Genomic DNA, 16,530 nt, shown 5'->3' with positions numbered 1-16,530 from the left:
TGTGTGTGTGGTGTGTGTGTGCATGTGTGTGTGGTATGTATGGTGTGGTGTATGTGTGTGTACGTGTGTGTGGTGTATGTGTGTGTATGTATATGTATGTATGTGGGCTGGCGATGAGGCTTGAACTCAGGTCCTAATACTCTCAGGTGGGTTTGTCATTCACTGCTGGTGCTCTACCACTGGAGCCATGCCTCCAGAGTAATGTTTTGTCAGTTAGTTGGACATGGAGTCTCATGGACTTTTCTTCCTGGGTTGGCTTTGAGCTCCTATCCTCCAGATCTCCTGAGTAGCTAAGATTACAGGCATGAGCCATCATGCCCAGCTTTCTATGTAGTGCTGGACAGCAACTACCCTGAGGATGGTGAGGCAGCGACTCTCCTTGCGGTTTTGATTTGCCTCTTCCTGGTAGCCAGTGCTGTGGACCATCTTTGCGTGGGCTTGGTGGCCATTGGTTTCTCTTCTGGGGAGAATTGTCTCTCCCTGCCCCATTGCCCTGTGGTTGTGTGGTTTCCTTATAGAGCTGTAGAGTTTCTTTGGATGTTGCTGCTGCTGCTTCCGAGACTGGCTTCTTATCAGATTACTGCCTGCGGTTTGCAAATATTTTCTCTCCTTCTGCAGTTTTCCCCCCACCTCCACCCTCTCCCCAGGCTGGCTCTTTTCTTGGCTGTGTGGATTTTCAGGTTGATGTCGTTTCATTTGTCTGTTTGCCTTTGGTTGCTGGCGCTGTTGATGTGTGCTACTTCCTCCTGTCTGATTTCCATTGAAGTGGCTGGGGATTGGCTGGCTGCCTCTCCCCTCCTTTGTGGGGGGGGGTGTGGACTTGCAAATAATCAGATGCTTAATTAGTTGGCACATTCCATGTTTTCATAATACCTTTTTCTCACTTGGCTTTTTTTTTTTAAATCTTTAGAAACCTTGATATTTCAAAGTACCTCTCATGCTGGATTTGGAGAAGGTTCTGGCCTCAGCCAGGGAAAAGGAGACCCAGGCCTAGAAATCGGTTCTACCTGGGGAGGGAGGGAGGGGAGGGGGAAGAGGGTGCCCAGGCCTGGTCATGTGACACTCCCAGCTGTCTAGAAGACAAGTTGGTGAATTCGGGGTGGTCTGGAGGTGGGAGGGAGAAGGGCGGAGGAGGCTGCAGCCGGAGGGGTCGTGGAGGAAGGGCTGCCAGCCCACCCACCCAGAGAGCAGGTCTATACTCTTCCAAAACACCAGCCGGTGCCCAGCTCCTCCCTCCCTGCCCATCCCAGAAACTCTCACTGCTGCTGCTGCTCATCTTAGGCCCTGGCTCTGTGGAGGGACTCATACTGGGACTTCGGGGAGGAGACAGCTGCTCTGGGGTGGGGTAGGCTCAGCCCCAGGGGCATGGCTCCCCTCTCCATGGGGCTGGGGTTCAGGCAGAGAGCCAGGGAGAGGGGAGGATGGTAGGTGTCAGAGCTCCTGCTGGGCCCTGGAGAGGCCTGTCCTTCCATTCTCCTTGGGTGGGGGGAGGAAGGAGCCACCCCAAACCCCACCAGGGAGATGGCATACACTGGGTCCAGGGCTGAGGCACAATGGTGGCCTCTGGTACCTCCAGGACAGAGCAGAGGGGTTTGTATGCTGGACACAGCCTGGAGTTTGATTTTGCGAACCACCCCCACCCTTCATGTTCCATGCATACATAGAAAGCACACATCTCAATTGCACACCACCTGAAATGTCTCTCTCCCACCCTCTCTCCCACCTCCTCACTTCTCACCCCTCTGATTAATTTTGTGAGGCCTGATTTCTTCGCTTGCTATATACTTTACACCAGTAAGTGTTCATATCTCAAGAGCACCATTCAAATGAACTGGACAGGACGAGTCCAGGCCGAGACTCTGCCTATCACTCAGAGGTCCCCTGGGGACCTTCCTTGGACATCCCTCCTTTTCCCTCTGCCCCCCCCCCCAGACAACCACAGAGCTGTGTTTGGGTTTGCTTATTGAAGAATTGTACCCAGGATGTTTTGGATTTGTGTGTGTACATGTGTGTGTATGTGTGTATGCACATGCATGCACCTGTGTGCATGCACACATATACAGGCACTGGGTCTTGAACTCAGTGCCTTGTGCTCTAACTTAGCTTTTTCACTCCAGGCTGAGGGTCTGCACCTTGAGCTACAACTCTACTTCTGGCTTTTTGCTAGTTAATTGGAGATAGGATTCTCTTAGATTTGTCTGCCCAGGCTGACTTTGACTGTAATCCTCAGATCTCAGCCCCCTGGGTATATAGGATGACAGACATGAGCCTTTGGCACCCTGTAGTTTTGGGTGTTGGTTTGTGGTGTCATTGACCAGCCACTTGCTTCCTTCTCTGGCCAAGGACTGTCTGTTAAAAAGACATGTCACAGTCCACCCATCTGTCCTCCTGTTTGCTGGACATCTGTGCTCTTTCCTGGTGTTGGCTTTTGTAAATGACACTGCTGGGAGAATTTTCTTGCAAGGGTCTGTGGCCATAGGTCTTGCTCCTGCTGGGTAAATAACTATCAAGGAGTGGAAGGGACAGTTGTGTATTTGATTTTTTACCACCAAATATTTCCCTGGTGTGCACAGCAGTTTACATCCTCCAAGGGGCAGCTTTCTGATGTCAAGCACCCCTGAACCTCACATGGCAAAGGGGGTCCAGGCCCAGGTCTCCAATGCAAATAGGACTCAGGCCATTTCTCTGACTGACGCCAAACCCACATGTGGAATTCCTCTTAACTGGGGACCCGCCTTCTCCAGGGACACCATTATTTATGGAATTTTGTGGTCTCCTGCACACGCCTCCCCACCATTACTACCTTTCTGAAGCCACTGGAGGCTTTCATGTCATGTTTTTAAGTCCTTCAGTGGGAGAGGCCTGGGAATCAGCATCTGTGGCCCTTTACTGCCAACTGCACGACCTCTCTGTGGGGCTGTCATATCAGGCATCTTCTGCAAATGGGTAAACTGAGACTAGCAAAAGACACAAATCTTGATCCTGGTTATGGAAGCATCAGAATACACTGCCATGTCCTCAAGAGGCCAGAGCTGCTCTTCTTGGGGAGCAGTTGGATTCCCTGTGCTCCTTTCAGGAAGGAGGTCTTGATTAGATGGAGTCTACCTTCTCTATGTCTCTGGTACAGTTCTGGGAAGGGTTAGTGGCCAGGCTTTCAGAGACCTCTGTGGATTCTAGTTCAAGTTGCTGGGAAAGGTGCCCCCTCCAACCCTTGTTTCCATCTCTGGAGTGGGGATAAACTGTACTTAAAATATCCAGCATTCCCACCACGAAGTGGAGACTGTTCTGAGGATGAAGCTAGCTTCAGAGATGAACCAGCTAAACCTTGAAAAGAAAAGTAGAAAACCAAAGATACCACCTAGGCTCCTGGATCCAGCCATGCCTAAGATCCCCAACTGGAATTTCCAGTCAACCAATGGACTCCTCTTTTCATTCAGTTGTGGAATTGGTTTTTGGGCCCAGTAGGTGAACACAAGCTTCTGGCCTGTGTGTCAGCCACAGAGCGCCACATCTAGCCTTCATGTAGTCCAGACCTTGTTGGGGGGGGGTGGGTGGGGGTGGATCATACACAGACTCTTTCTGAGTTTTTAGTGCCTTATTTTTAGACTGTATGAGAATTGTTATCACGAACCCCATTGCTGTATGTTAAAGATACATATTCTTTCTTTCTTTCTTTTCATTTTTTCTTTCCTTTCTTCTTTCTTTTCCCCCCGGCTTCTATTTGTTCTAAAGTTTGTTGTTTTATAAGCTAACTTTGCTATGATTTTTTTTATTCTTAAGCCTGCCTGAGGATGGCAGATGAGACAGTCTTCCATTCTTCCCAAGACCTATGGGCAGAGCTATGGAAGGATCTTGAAGCTTCAGACCAGACTGGGTGTCTGGCTGGTTCACCAATCTCTAATAGCTGAGATTGGTGAAGCTGTTATTGGCTTTACACCTAGTTTATGTATGCTATATTTATGTGTAGCTTAATATGTGCATAGTTGACCCTGTGGGCTTATTTCAAGGGACTATCACTCTATCCCTAATGTCATCCATCTGTTCACCCACACATCCATCACTTCCATCCATCCACCCACCCATCCATCCAACCATCCATCCATCCATCCATCCACTCACCCACCTACCTACCTACCTATCTACCCATCCATTCATCTATCTGCTCACCCATCATCCATCCACCTGTCCATCTACCCATTCATCTACCCATCATCCATCTACCCACCTATCCACCCATCATCCATCTACCTATGTATTCATCCATCCATCCACCCACTCATCTATTCATCTATCCATCCATCCATCATCCATCCATCCTTTCATCCATTCACCCATCAATCCATTCATCCATACATCTACCTACTTACCCATTCATTCACTCATCCACCCATCTATCCACTGTCCATTTATCCATTCTTCCTCCCATCATCCATCTACCTATCCATTCATCTATCTATTCATCAATTCATCCATCCATTCATCCTCTCATCCCCATACATCCATTCACCCACCCATTCATTCATCCACCTACCTATACACACTTCATCCACACCCATCCATCCACTCATCCACCCACTATCTATCCATAAACCATTCATTCATTCATCCACCCAATTACCCACTCATCCACCCACCCATCCATCCATCTACCATCCATCCATACACTTATCTATCCTCCATTCTCCCATTTATACCTATCCATGGATCATTCCATCCATCATTCCATGTATCTATCTACCCATATGTCAATTATCTATCTATCTATCTATCATCTATCAAACATCTGTCTATCCATTGATCCACCAATCCACCCATGGATCCATCTACACACTCATTCCATCAACCATTCATTAACTCATCTATCCATCCACCCATCAATCCATCCATCATTCATCATACTTTCCTTTTTCTTTACTTGCCAGTCCTAAGGCTTGAACTCAAGGCCTGGGCACTGTCCCCGAGCTTTTTTTGCTCAAGGCTAGCACTCTACCACTTAAGCCAATGTGCCATTTCTGGATTTTTCTGTGTACGTGGTACTGAGGAATAGAACCCAGGCCCTTATGAATGCTAGGCAAGCATTCTACCACTAAGCTACATTCCCAGCCCTCACCACACCTTTCTACTTATCCATCTGTTAATGCATTGCTTATTTTATTCATTCATTCTTCTTTTTTTTTGGTTATATTAAGGATTGAATTTAAGACCTTTCACTTACTAGGTAAGCACTGTACCACTTGAGCCACATCTCTTGACCCATTCATTCATTGCCTCATCCTCCATCTACCCATCTGTCCATAGATATAACCCACTCATTCATTCATCCACCTATGTATTTACTCACTTATCTAACTATTCATATAACTACCTACCCACTCATAGAGGAGTGGATGAGTTGTTAGATGGTGGATAAGCAAATGATGAGTAGGTGGATGGATGGATGGGTTGATAGATGGATGGACAGGTAGGTGGGTGGGTGGGTGAGTGGATGGGTAGATGGATGGAGATGTGTGGATAGTTGGGTGTGGGATTTCCCTCTAGTCTTTTCTCTTCCTTTGCCCTAGCTATGTTTTCCTCCTTATTAACACATGTTTGGAGACCCCTGAGGAACAGCCCTACACACAAACTGAGTCAATCTGGGTGACTTGTCATCTCTTTCGTGGACTCTCCTTACTCTGGCTTATGATGCAATGAGCCATTGGCGGCTTCTTGAGACTTTCACATAGCCCAAAAGCAAAACCATAGTTACTAGCCAAGGTGGATTAAGAAGAAGTCCAGGTTCACCATTTTTACCAAATCTTAAGACAGGGTATATGAAATGACATGGAGTATCATGCCAGGAGGATTGTGTTTCCTGTGGGAGGGAACAGTTGGTCCAAGTCCTATAATGCTCCCACTTATCTTCTGGGGGTACAGGGAGCAGCAACTCAGAAGATCCATGGATGTCTTGAGTGGAGAAGACAAAGTAGAGAATCTGGGGAATCGGGTTGACTTAGAGGCCTCAGGACAATGAGTGGCATGAAGAGAAAACTCCACTAATTTGCATAGGATCAGAGGATGGGTAGGCATGAGGTGGGGGGAAGAAAACTTTGTAAGACATGGCAAAGGGCTGGGAAGGTGGCTCAGTGGTAGAGTGCTTGCCTTGCATGCCTGAGGCCCTGGGTTCAATTCCTCAGCACCACATAAGCAAAAAGAAAAAAGCTGGAAGTGGCACTGTGGCTCAAGTGGTAGAGCGCTAGCCTTGAGTTGAAGAGCTGAGGGACATTGCCCAGGCCCCGAGTTCAGGCCCCACGGCCGGACCAAAAAAAAAAAAAAAAGACATGACAAAAAGACTGCACAAAGAGATTTGGATGAAGTAGCCATCACTGTCAGGAGGGAGCTTCTTCCAACCACACTGTCCAGGACCCCTGTCACTGAAGAGATCACTCAGGTCCAGTCCCCAGGGTAGAAAAACTTTCCCCACAATGTAAATATCACAATGTCTGATATCCAGTGAGAGATTAGCTGTAAGGGGAGATAATTTGTTAACAGAAACTGACATCAAACTCACAGAGGGCAAGGACCTCAGAATAGGTGTTAACAGTTTATCCCCTAGATGTGAGAAGTTCTACAAAATGCACAGGATATAAGAATGAACTCTTAGATCTTAAAACAGACAAATGAGTAAGAAACAAATTCACTGGAGAGAGAGGAAAAAGCATATTAGACCTTCAAGAAGAAAAGAAGAGTGAACCTGAAGACATACCAAGAGAAAAAACTCAAAGTGAATTAACAGCTGGGTACTGGTGACTCAAGACTGTAATCCTAGTTACTCAGGAGGCTGAGAGCTGAGTATTGTGGTTCAAAGCCAGCCCAGGAAGGAAAGTCCAAGAGACACTGATCTCCACTTAGCCAGTAAAAAGCCAGAAGTGGAGCTGTGGCTCAAAGTACTAGAGTGCTAGCCTTGAGTGCAAAAGCTCAGGACAGTGCCCAGGCCCTGAATTCAAGCCCCAAGAGCAGTGTGCAGGTGTGTGCATGTACACACACATACACATACCTACACACAAGTTTAAAATGCACAAGTGAGCTTTGGGACAATGTAGATATATATATATATATATATATATATATATATATATGTGAACTATGTATAATTTTAGACCTTGAAGGAGAGGATAGATCAAAAGAAGATGACAGAAAAATATTTTAAGATATAATGCTTGAAAAATGTCCAAACTTAATGAAAAGTATAAGTTTAGGGAGGCTGGTAAGTCAAAATATAAGAAAAATGTTAAGTCAAGAGACTACCATAAAGCACAAGAAATGAGGAAAATTACAGCAAAATACATCATAAATCACTCATAACTAGTGACCAAATTTTCCTCCTTCCTTCCTTCTTTCTTTCTTTCCTTCCTTCCTTCTTTTTTTCTTCTGTACTTTCTGGGTTTGCTTGCTCTGCTAGTGCTCTCCTATGTGAATCATGTCTCCAGCCTAGATTTTTGCAGGTTAATTGAGGTTGGAGTCTCATGGGCTCTTCTGCTTAGGTTGGCTTTGAAGTGTGATCACCTGGATCTCAACCTCTGAGTACTAGGAGTATAGGTGTGAATCATCTATGCCTGGCTGATAAATAGAAAGTCTTTAAAGCAGCCAGGAAAAGAAAACATCACATCACATACAGAGAAAGAAACATGGGGAGATAACTGCAGACTTCTGCTGGAAACAATGCAAGCAGGAAGACAATGGAATAGCATCTTTAAATTATGGTCAGGAAATCCTGTAAACTTAGAATTAAAATAACCTGGTCTTCTTTATTTTTAGAAAGTTCTTTTTTCTTTTCTTTTCTTTTTCTTTTTTTTTTTTTTGGAAAGTTAAAATAAGATGATCCAGACAAACAAAAGCTGAATGAATTTATCACTATCAGATACATATGACCAGAAATGCTTAAAAAGAAAGACTTTGGGGTGGAGAAGTAAAATAATTTGGATCCATATACGTATGTGTAATTGAGAGAAATTAAATCATAAGCCAGACGTCAGTGGCTCATGCCTGTGGTTCTAGCTACTTGGAGAACTGAGAGCTGAGGATTGAAGTTCAAAGCCAGCCTAGGTAGGAAAATCTGTGAGAACTCTTATCTCCCACTAATCACCCAAAAGCCAGAACTGAAGCTGTGGCTGAAGTGGCAGTGTGCTAGCTTTGAACAGAAAAGCTCAGGAACAATGCCCAGGCTCTGAGTTCAAGCTCCAGCACACAGAAAAATAACACATTAAAATAAAAAAAGATAATAATTAAATCCATTACTCTTCCTAATTCTTTTTTACCAGAATTTCAGCCACGCCCTTCGGCTCTGTAATCAGGGAGAGAAAGTGGCCTCAGACAGACAGACAGGACCAGGCACAGCTGTGCATTTGTTTTGCTTTACAAAGCAGGGTGGGGCTATAGTCTGACACCCCATCCCCCATCTGTAAACCTGGGCTATGTGTGTTACACCTGCCAGGCTGTGTCAGCCTAGTGCTGGGTACACAGGCAGAGGGTGTCGATGGGAAGGTCAGCTTTGCAGCCAGGGCTTGGGAATTCTGGACTTTGTCTAGCTTTGAGTCCTTCTTGCTGCCGATGGTGATGCTCCTGTTTCCTTGCCCACTAGGTGGGTCATTCTGTGAAAGAATAGCCACCTTGGGAGAGGAGGATGGGTGGTAAGGGGCTCCAGTGCCTCAGGTTCATTAGAATTGGCTTGACTCTGGCTCTGTTGCACCCCTGCACCTGCCCTTGGGGCTTACAACCCCTCCTCCACCAGGAATGAAGGTGGAGTTTAGGGGGCTCCCAGCTGCCAAGGGAGAGGGTACCAGGGGGTGCAGACAGCTATGGGAAGCCAGCCCCAAGGCATACAGATGGAGAGGCCAGCCTGTGCCTTCCTGGTGTTACCCAGATCACCTCTTGGGAGCTCAGAAGCTCAGGAGCCCTCAGATGCCTGCCCCCTCCCCCTGCCTGGCACTGAAGAAGCTCAAGCTGGTTTGGGCTCAGGACTGCCAGGTGTAGCAGGGAGGCCCAGCCCCTGCCAGGTGCAGCTGGAGTACTTTTCCTAAGCCCCCACGGGTGGGGCTCCACTGGGTTTCTTGAGGGGGGGGAGGGGAGGCACAGTCTGAGTTGTCCTGCTCTTCATCTGGGGCCTGGAGGAGATATGCAGGAAAACCATACATTATCCCAGGTACTGGTGGCTCATTTCTGTAATCCTCACTAGTCAGGAGGCTGAGATCCAGAGGATCACAGTTCAAAGCCAACTGGAGCAGAATAGGGTCCCTGAGACTCTGTTCCTAAAATAACGAGCAAAAAGCCACACTGGAGGTATGGTTCAAATGGTAGAGCACCAGTTGACTAAGACTAACAAGTGAGAGGATCTGAGTTCAAACCCCAGTACTGCCAAGAAAACACACACACACACACACACACACACACATAGTAGGTGGTGAACTCAGGCAGAATCTCCCACAGAGCCTGGGGTCCTGGCTTACTGGAGGGGAGTGTGTGGATTGTTGTAGCTGGCGGCCTGTCTTTGGTGGCTGGGCTGTCCAGGCCCAGTGAACAGGAAGTAGGAGAAAGCTCCCTGCTGCCCACATGGGAATTCCTGAGCTGACATCTGGCTCCACACAGGAGGCCCCCCACAGCCCTGGAAGGGGCTCCGTGTCTCTTGCAGATCACGAGGTGAGGCAGTAGTGGAGGGGAACTTGTGAATGGACATCTCCTGGTGGGGCCTGGCTCAGCCTGGCCCATCTGGTGTCACCACAGAACTTCAAGGGTGTCCCTTGAAGGGTCCCCGCCCGGGCAGCTCACAGCCCACAGCTCACAGCTCAGGAGCTGTGGCGAGCAGCCCCACACCCGTCTCTGGGGCCAGCTTGGACAGACAGTGACCCTGGCCTTGCCACAGGATTCTATCTTTAACTCCCGGACAGCCAATTCCTATTTTCAGAGGGGAAAAAATTCCACTTTAAAGTCTGACTCAAATGTTCTCACCCAGTGCAACGATGAATTCTCTCACAGCAAACTGTGGGCCTTTGCCATGGTCCTGAGTCATGGGGTAGGGGGATATGGAGGAAGAGAGAAAAGAATGGAGAAGGGGGACAGAAAGAAGGGGAGGGAACTCCAAATAGAGCTGACAGAGGTGAATTCTCAGAAGTTGATTGCCCGGCTGCTTTGTGTGTGTGTGTGTGTGTGTGTGTGTGTGTGTGTGTGTGTGTGTGTGTGTGTATCTCCCACCTTGGCTATGCTGTGTCTCTGCTCTGGCCCCCTAACTTCTTCCCCTCTGTCAGCCTGCCTGGCCACCAACTCCTCCTCTGAACTCTTGTACCACTACCTCAGGGCCTTTGCATGAACTGAGCTTTGTGTTGGCCACACACCTATCCCAGGCTTGTATACCAGTGATTCTTCCTTTCTTGTTGGTCTCTCCCTAGAGGGCACAATCTTCCCACAGGCAGATCTCTAGCAGCCTCATTCCTTTCCATAAGTACACCAGGAACAAAAAATACTTGTATTTGTTGTATGGATGAATGAATGAATGAATGTGTGAATGGACCCCAAGCTCTTTTCTATTTTCAGTCTCAGATCTTTAAACTGGCTGCATGATACAAGAATATCTTTTACATTGTTTGAATTCTAGTAAACTCCTCATAACATATATTTATTGTTTTGTGGAAGTATGTGTATATGTATGTATGAGTATGTATGCATGCCAGAACTGGGGCTTGAACTTGGGGCCCAGGCACTGTCCTCTAGTTTTTTGCTCAAGGCTAGCACTCTACCACTTGAACATTACCTCCAGTTCTGCACCACCGTCCCCATTTTCTTTTTTCTTTTTTTGCTGGTTCCTTAAGGATAAGAGTCTCATAGACTTTCCTGTCCAACTTGACATCCAAGCAGGATCTCAGCCTACTGAGTAGCTTGGATTAAAGGTATGAGCCACTGGCTTGGGAGCATTTACGGAATGTCTACATAGAAAAGCCCAGAACCCCATGGGGGCAGACAGTAAGAATCCACAAGGGCAGCCACCCAACCTGGCTGGCCAGGTGACCATGGAGAGGCTGGGGCATGTTAGGATGACACGTGCTCTGTCTCCCTTTGAACGTGACTTGAACCCAGTTTCCTCCATCCTGGCAGAATGGATTTGCATGATAGAACAGGACAAAGCCCAGTCTCAAGCCAGGTGACCAAGGGAAGCCTGGCTGCAGGTGGCCAGCAGCCACCACTGGCATCACCCTGACTTCCTTCTGGGACATTGCTAATTGCCTCCCCTCCCCCCATTATGAGACATGGCTGCAAGACTTGCTTTGCCCAAGGAGACATGCGTAGAAAGGACACGTTTCCTCTGAGTGTGAGCCCTACCCCCTGGCCTACCTCCCATCATCATGGTAACCAGGGATGGAGATTCTGTTGCCTAGTCCCTGAAGGAGGCTTAATCATGATGCCTGGGACCTGAGGGTCTGTTTGTTATAGCACCAGGCTCTAGAATTTCCTGACGGATTCATATACAGAATACGACAGCAGTGCATGCTGTATTGGTACTGAGTTCAGTGCTGTCCATCCAGGAGCTTGGGAAGCCAGGGCTCTGCCTGAGGAGAAGCAGTTGATATGAGTTGCCAGGCAGGACTGGTCCCCTCAAAGAATCCGACATCCAGTCTGAGCATGATGGTTTATACCTGTAATCCTAGCTACTTGGGAGGTAGAGATTGGAGGATAGTAGTTTGAGGCCAGCCTGGGCATAATAGAGAGACTCCATCTCAAACAATGTTTGGGTATTGTGCCCCATGCCTGTTATCCCCAGTGACACAGAACAAATAGGAAGATGACAGCCCAAGCTGGCTGAGGTATAAAGGAAGACCCTACCTCAAAAATAACCAGTACAGGGCTGGGAAGATGGCTCAGTGGTAGAGCGCTTGCCTTGCATGCCTGAGGCCCTGAGTTCGATTCCTCAGCACCACATAAGCAAAAAGAAAAAAGCTGGAAGTAGCGCTGTGGCTCAAGTGGTAGAGCGCTAGCCTTGAGCTGAAGAGCTGAGGGACAGCGCCCAGGCCCAGAGTTCAGGTCCACGACTGGACCCCCCTCCAAAAAAAAAAAAACAGTGCAAAAATAAATAAGTAAAAGGGAAGGAAGTGTGGCTCATGTGGTAGAATACCTGTCTAGCAAGCATGAAGCCTTGAGTTCAAACTCCATTACCACTAAGAAAAGAACAAGCAGAAAGAATCAAAACTCTACAACCTCACAAGGACATTAAGTGTGGCTCAGGAGAAAGGATGGGGTGCAAGTTTGTGACCCTAAATCAGACAGGGCCATTGGGAATGAGTCTGAGAAAAGGCAGAAAGATGGAAGCCCACAGTTCCACTTCTGGCTTGTTGGTGATTAATTGGAGATAAGAGTCTCATGGACTTTCCTGTCCAGGCTGGTTTTGAACTGTGATCCTCAGATCTCAGCCTCCTGAGTAACTAGGATTACAGGTATGAGCCACTGGTTCCTAACTGATTTATTACTTTAAAAATATTGTAGAGATGTTTGGCTCCCGGTGGAAGGTACACAACAAGCCCAGCCCACAACTCGGCTAACATATAAGCAGCTTCTACATGGTGAGGCAGCCCAGCACTGGCCCCTTGCCCAGAGTCCCTGCCTCCTGCCAGGAATCTCTCCCTGCAGGAAGACCCCGCCTAGCCTTCCATCATCCCACACCAGCTTGGGCTGGTTTGGGGCTTTATACACATAGAGCCACACGGTGTGTTCATTCACTTCTGCTGTAGGAACCCGGCACAATTTAATCCTTTCTTGTACAAGTTGTGGGCTTAGGCGCCTGATTCCCCCAGGGTGCCTGCATTGTCTCTGGACAAGTTTCCTTCCTTCCTTCTTTCCTTCCTTCCTTCCTTCTTTCCTCCCTTGCTTCCTTCCTTCTTTGTTTCCTTCCTTCCTTCCCTCCTCCCTCCTTCCTTCCCTCCTGCCTCCTTCCTTCCCTCCCTCCCTCCCTCCCTTCCTTCTTTCTTTCCTTTCTTCCTTTCTGTTGGTTGTGGAGCTGTGGGGCTTTAACTTAGAATCTGTATGCTGTCCCTGAGCTCTTTTATTCAAAGCCAGTGCTCTATCACTTGGAGCCACTTCTGGTTTTCTGCTGGTTAATTGGAGCTAAGAGTCTTGTGAACCTTCCTTCCCGGGGCTGGCTTTGATCAGCAATCCTCAGATCTCAGCCTCCTGAGTAGCTAGGATTACAGGTGTGAGCCACCAGCGCCTGGCTCTGGACAGGTTTTCTGATGGTTGTGAATGGTATTTGTGAGATACACAGGTGGTCAGCTGCACTTCCCCCCCTTCTCCCCTCCCTTTCATCCCCCGCCCCCCCACCCCAGTGAGGCAGGGGGTGTTACTATGGCTCAACCACCTCCCCACATCTGGTCTCTGCTCTTTTCCTTTGAATGTTTCCAGGGGGTGGAATTGACAGCCACGTGGTGACCCTAATGCACCGTGGCCAGTGTCCTTACAAAATCTGCACACCAACAGAGAGCAGGTAGGGGACATTTCAGGCCCTGAGGAGGGAGGGGTGAACACAAATCCAGTGGCCAGCTGACCTGTGGGGTGGGGGTGGGGCTGCCACCTTTCGGGGCTTGGGAAGGGGAGCTTGTCTCTGCTCAGGGACACCTCCCTTGCCAATGTTTTTCTTAACCTCAGACATACACAGACCCGCCCCGGAGCCCACGCACAGGGAACCACCCTCTGCTCCAGGACCTCCAACCCTTAGAAAATGGGGCCCCTCAGGGGGCCCCCAGTCCAGCCCTACTTCCTGCCCTGGCTGAGCCAGGGTCAGAGCTGAACAATGAGGCCTCATCTTTTGGGCTGGGCCAGTTCCCCCAGGAGGGGGGGGGGCATCACCTCTTATTGTACAGGGGGGAAGCTGGAATCAGGGCCAGGTGACTCATCCAGAGTCATGAGACAATGCATGCCTGTCAGCCCCTCATCTCTGATCTGCCAGGGGTCAGAGCCAAATCCCAACCGCAGACGATGGGATGTTCTGGAATGTTCTGGGAGATCCCCTCATACCTACCCTTGTCTGGGAGCCAGTGTAAGACTGACCTCATCTTCTGCCCCCCACCCCCCTGCAGATGCCTGCACACAGCGGCAGCTATGTTCATTTCACACACTAGGGGGTGAGGCACAGAGCTGGCAGAGTTGACCCGCAGGGCACGTGTCCTGCGGTGTGGCTCCCCCCATGCTGCTCTGGGTGTTGCAGGACCCACCGTCTGTGGCCAGAGGCCCCACTCTGAGCTGCCCTTAGGCCTCTGAGGAGCTGTGGAAGAGGAAGGTGTGGGCACCCAGTTGGCCACAGCAGGGGTGTGTCAGGTCTACCCAGACCTTTCCCTGGACCTGCTGGGCTCAAAGTGCCACACCTGAGAAGAGATAGGGGCTCACCCATCTACCCACTCACCATTCATCCATTCACCCAACTAACCTACTCACCCACCCATTCATATGCCCTTCCATCCATCCATCCATCCATCCACCCAACCAGCCATCCACTCATCATCCATCCATCCACCCACACATCTATTCACCCACCTATTCATCCATCCTCCCAACTACCCACTCACCCACCCATTCATATATCCATCCATCCATCCACCTAGCCAGCATTCATGCATCTACCCACCCATTCATCCACACTTCTCCCCATCTACCTACCCACTCATACGTTCATCTATCCATCAATCTACCATCCATCTCATTCACCCACCCATCTACTCACTCATACATCCATTCAACATCCATCTACCCATCTATCCACCTACCCATCTATTTATCCATCTATCCACCCATTCATCCATCTACCCATCCATCAATCTACCCATCTATTCATCCATCTACACATCTACTCATCTGTTTACTCATTCACACACTAATCTACCATTCATTCACACACCCATCTATCCATTCATCCATCTACCATCCACCCCATCTATCCACTTATCCACCACTCATCCATCCATCCATCGAACACACTCATACTCCCATCCCTCCTTGGTGGATGCCAGGTTACCACCTCCTTGTGTGTGGGGGGACTCCTACTCACTGGATGCTTCCTGCAGGGTCACCTTTGTGTGGACCTCAGTGGGTGCCACCCATCCACTATTTATCCATCCATCCCACCCATTCATCTATCCAGCGACCCATCCAGCCACCTACCTATCTACCAATCATCCATCCATCTATCTACTCATTCATCCACCTACCCATCCACTATTTATCCATCCATCAATCCATCTACCCATTCATCCCTCCACCCAACCTACCTATCTACCAACCATCCATCCATCTATCCATCCACCATTCATCTATCCATCCACCCATTCACCCATCTACCAACCATCCATCCATCTACTCACCTACCTATCTACCATCCACCATTCATCTATCCATCCACCCATTCACCCATCTACCAACCATCCATCCATCTATCCATCTATCATCCATTCACTCATCTATTCATCCACTCCACCCATCTTCCCACCCATCCACTCATCCTTCTATCAAGCCATTCATCCATTCACCAACTGTCCTTACAGTTTCTTGAGAGTTCTCTGTTCACTGGATCTGATAGGCTGTGTCTCATAATAAGCTATTGGCTTCACTACTCAAACAAAGCTTCTAAGGCCCAACTTAGAGGAGGGCTATGCTGTGGCCACACAGGTCCTCTGACCTCAGGCTCTATGTGCCTTCCACAGTCCCCATCTTCTCTCACTGTTTGGCTATTCCCAGAGGACAACTTGTGACTCAGACCCTCCACACTGCAGAACACGCCTCTGTCCCCAAAGTCCAGACAACTGTGCTGGATTCAAAGAAGACATGAGACTTCCAACTCTAGTCACCAGCTCACAGACCCCTTCTCCCACCTGCCCCTGCCCCGACCTGCAGCAGAGCTGCCAGACAGAGTGGATGTGAAGCCAGGAATTCCTGGGATGCATGGGGGGAGGGGGGGTGAGCCAGGCCTGGGTGGGCAGAGGCCTGGGGCTGCGAGCGAGCGGGGGACCAGGGGGCTGGCTGGCAGCTGGCGAGTCCTAGCTTGCATGGTGGATGCCTGGCTGGGCGGCCTCTTTCCAGCTCCAACAAGCTGCCTCCTGCCTACAATGCCTTCCTGCATTCAGACTGAGCTTGCTATGTGTTGAGCAGTCCAGTGCAACCTTCAGCTCTGCTTCCCTGTCCCACAGCTACCCCAACCTCCACCCTCCCCTTCCCTCCTGGCATTATCTGGGAAAAAGGCCAAGGGCAGGGGTGGTGGGGGAAGCACAAAATATCATTGCAAGCTGGGCACTGGTAGCTCATGCCTGTAATCCTAGCTACTCAGGAGGTTGAGATCTGAGAATCACAGTTTGAAGCCAGCAGGGGCAGGAAAGTCTAGGAGATTCTATCTCTGGTACATCACTGAAAAAGCCAGAAGTGGAGCTGTGGCTCAAGTGGTAGAGCACTAGCCTTCTACCCCCCCCCCAAAAAAAAAGGCTCAGGGACAGCACCTAGACCCTGAGTTCAAGCCCAGGATCAACACACACA

Source organism: Dipodomys ordii, unplaced genomic scaffold, assembly GCF_000151885.1.
Source record: "Dipodomys ordii isolate 6190 unplaced genomic scaffold, Dord_2.0 Scaffold68, whole genome shotgun sequence".
Classification (NCBI taxonomy): Eukaryota; Metazoa; Chordata; class Mammalia; order Rodentia; family Heteromyidae; genus Dipodomys; species Dipodomys ordii.
This window is presented reverse-complemented; position numbering follows the sequence as displayed.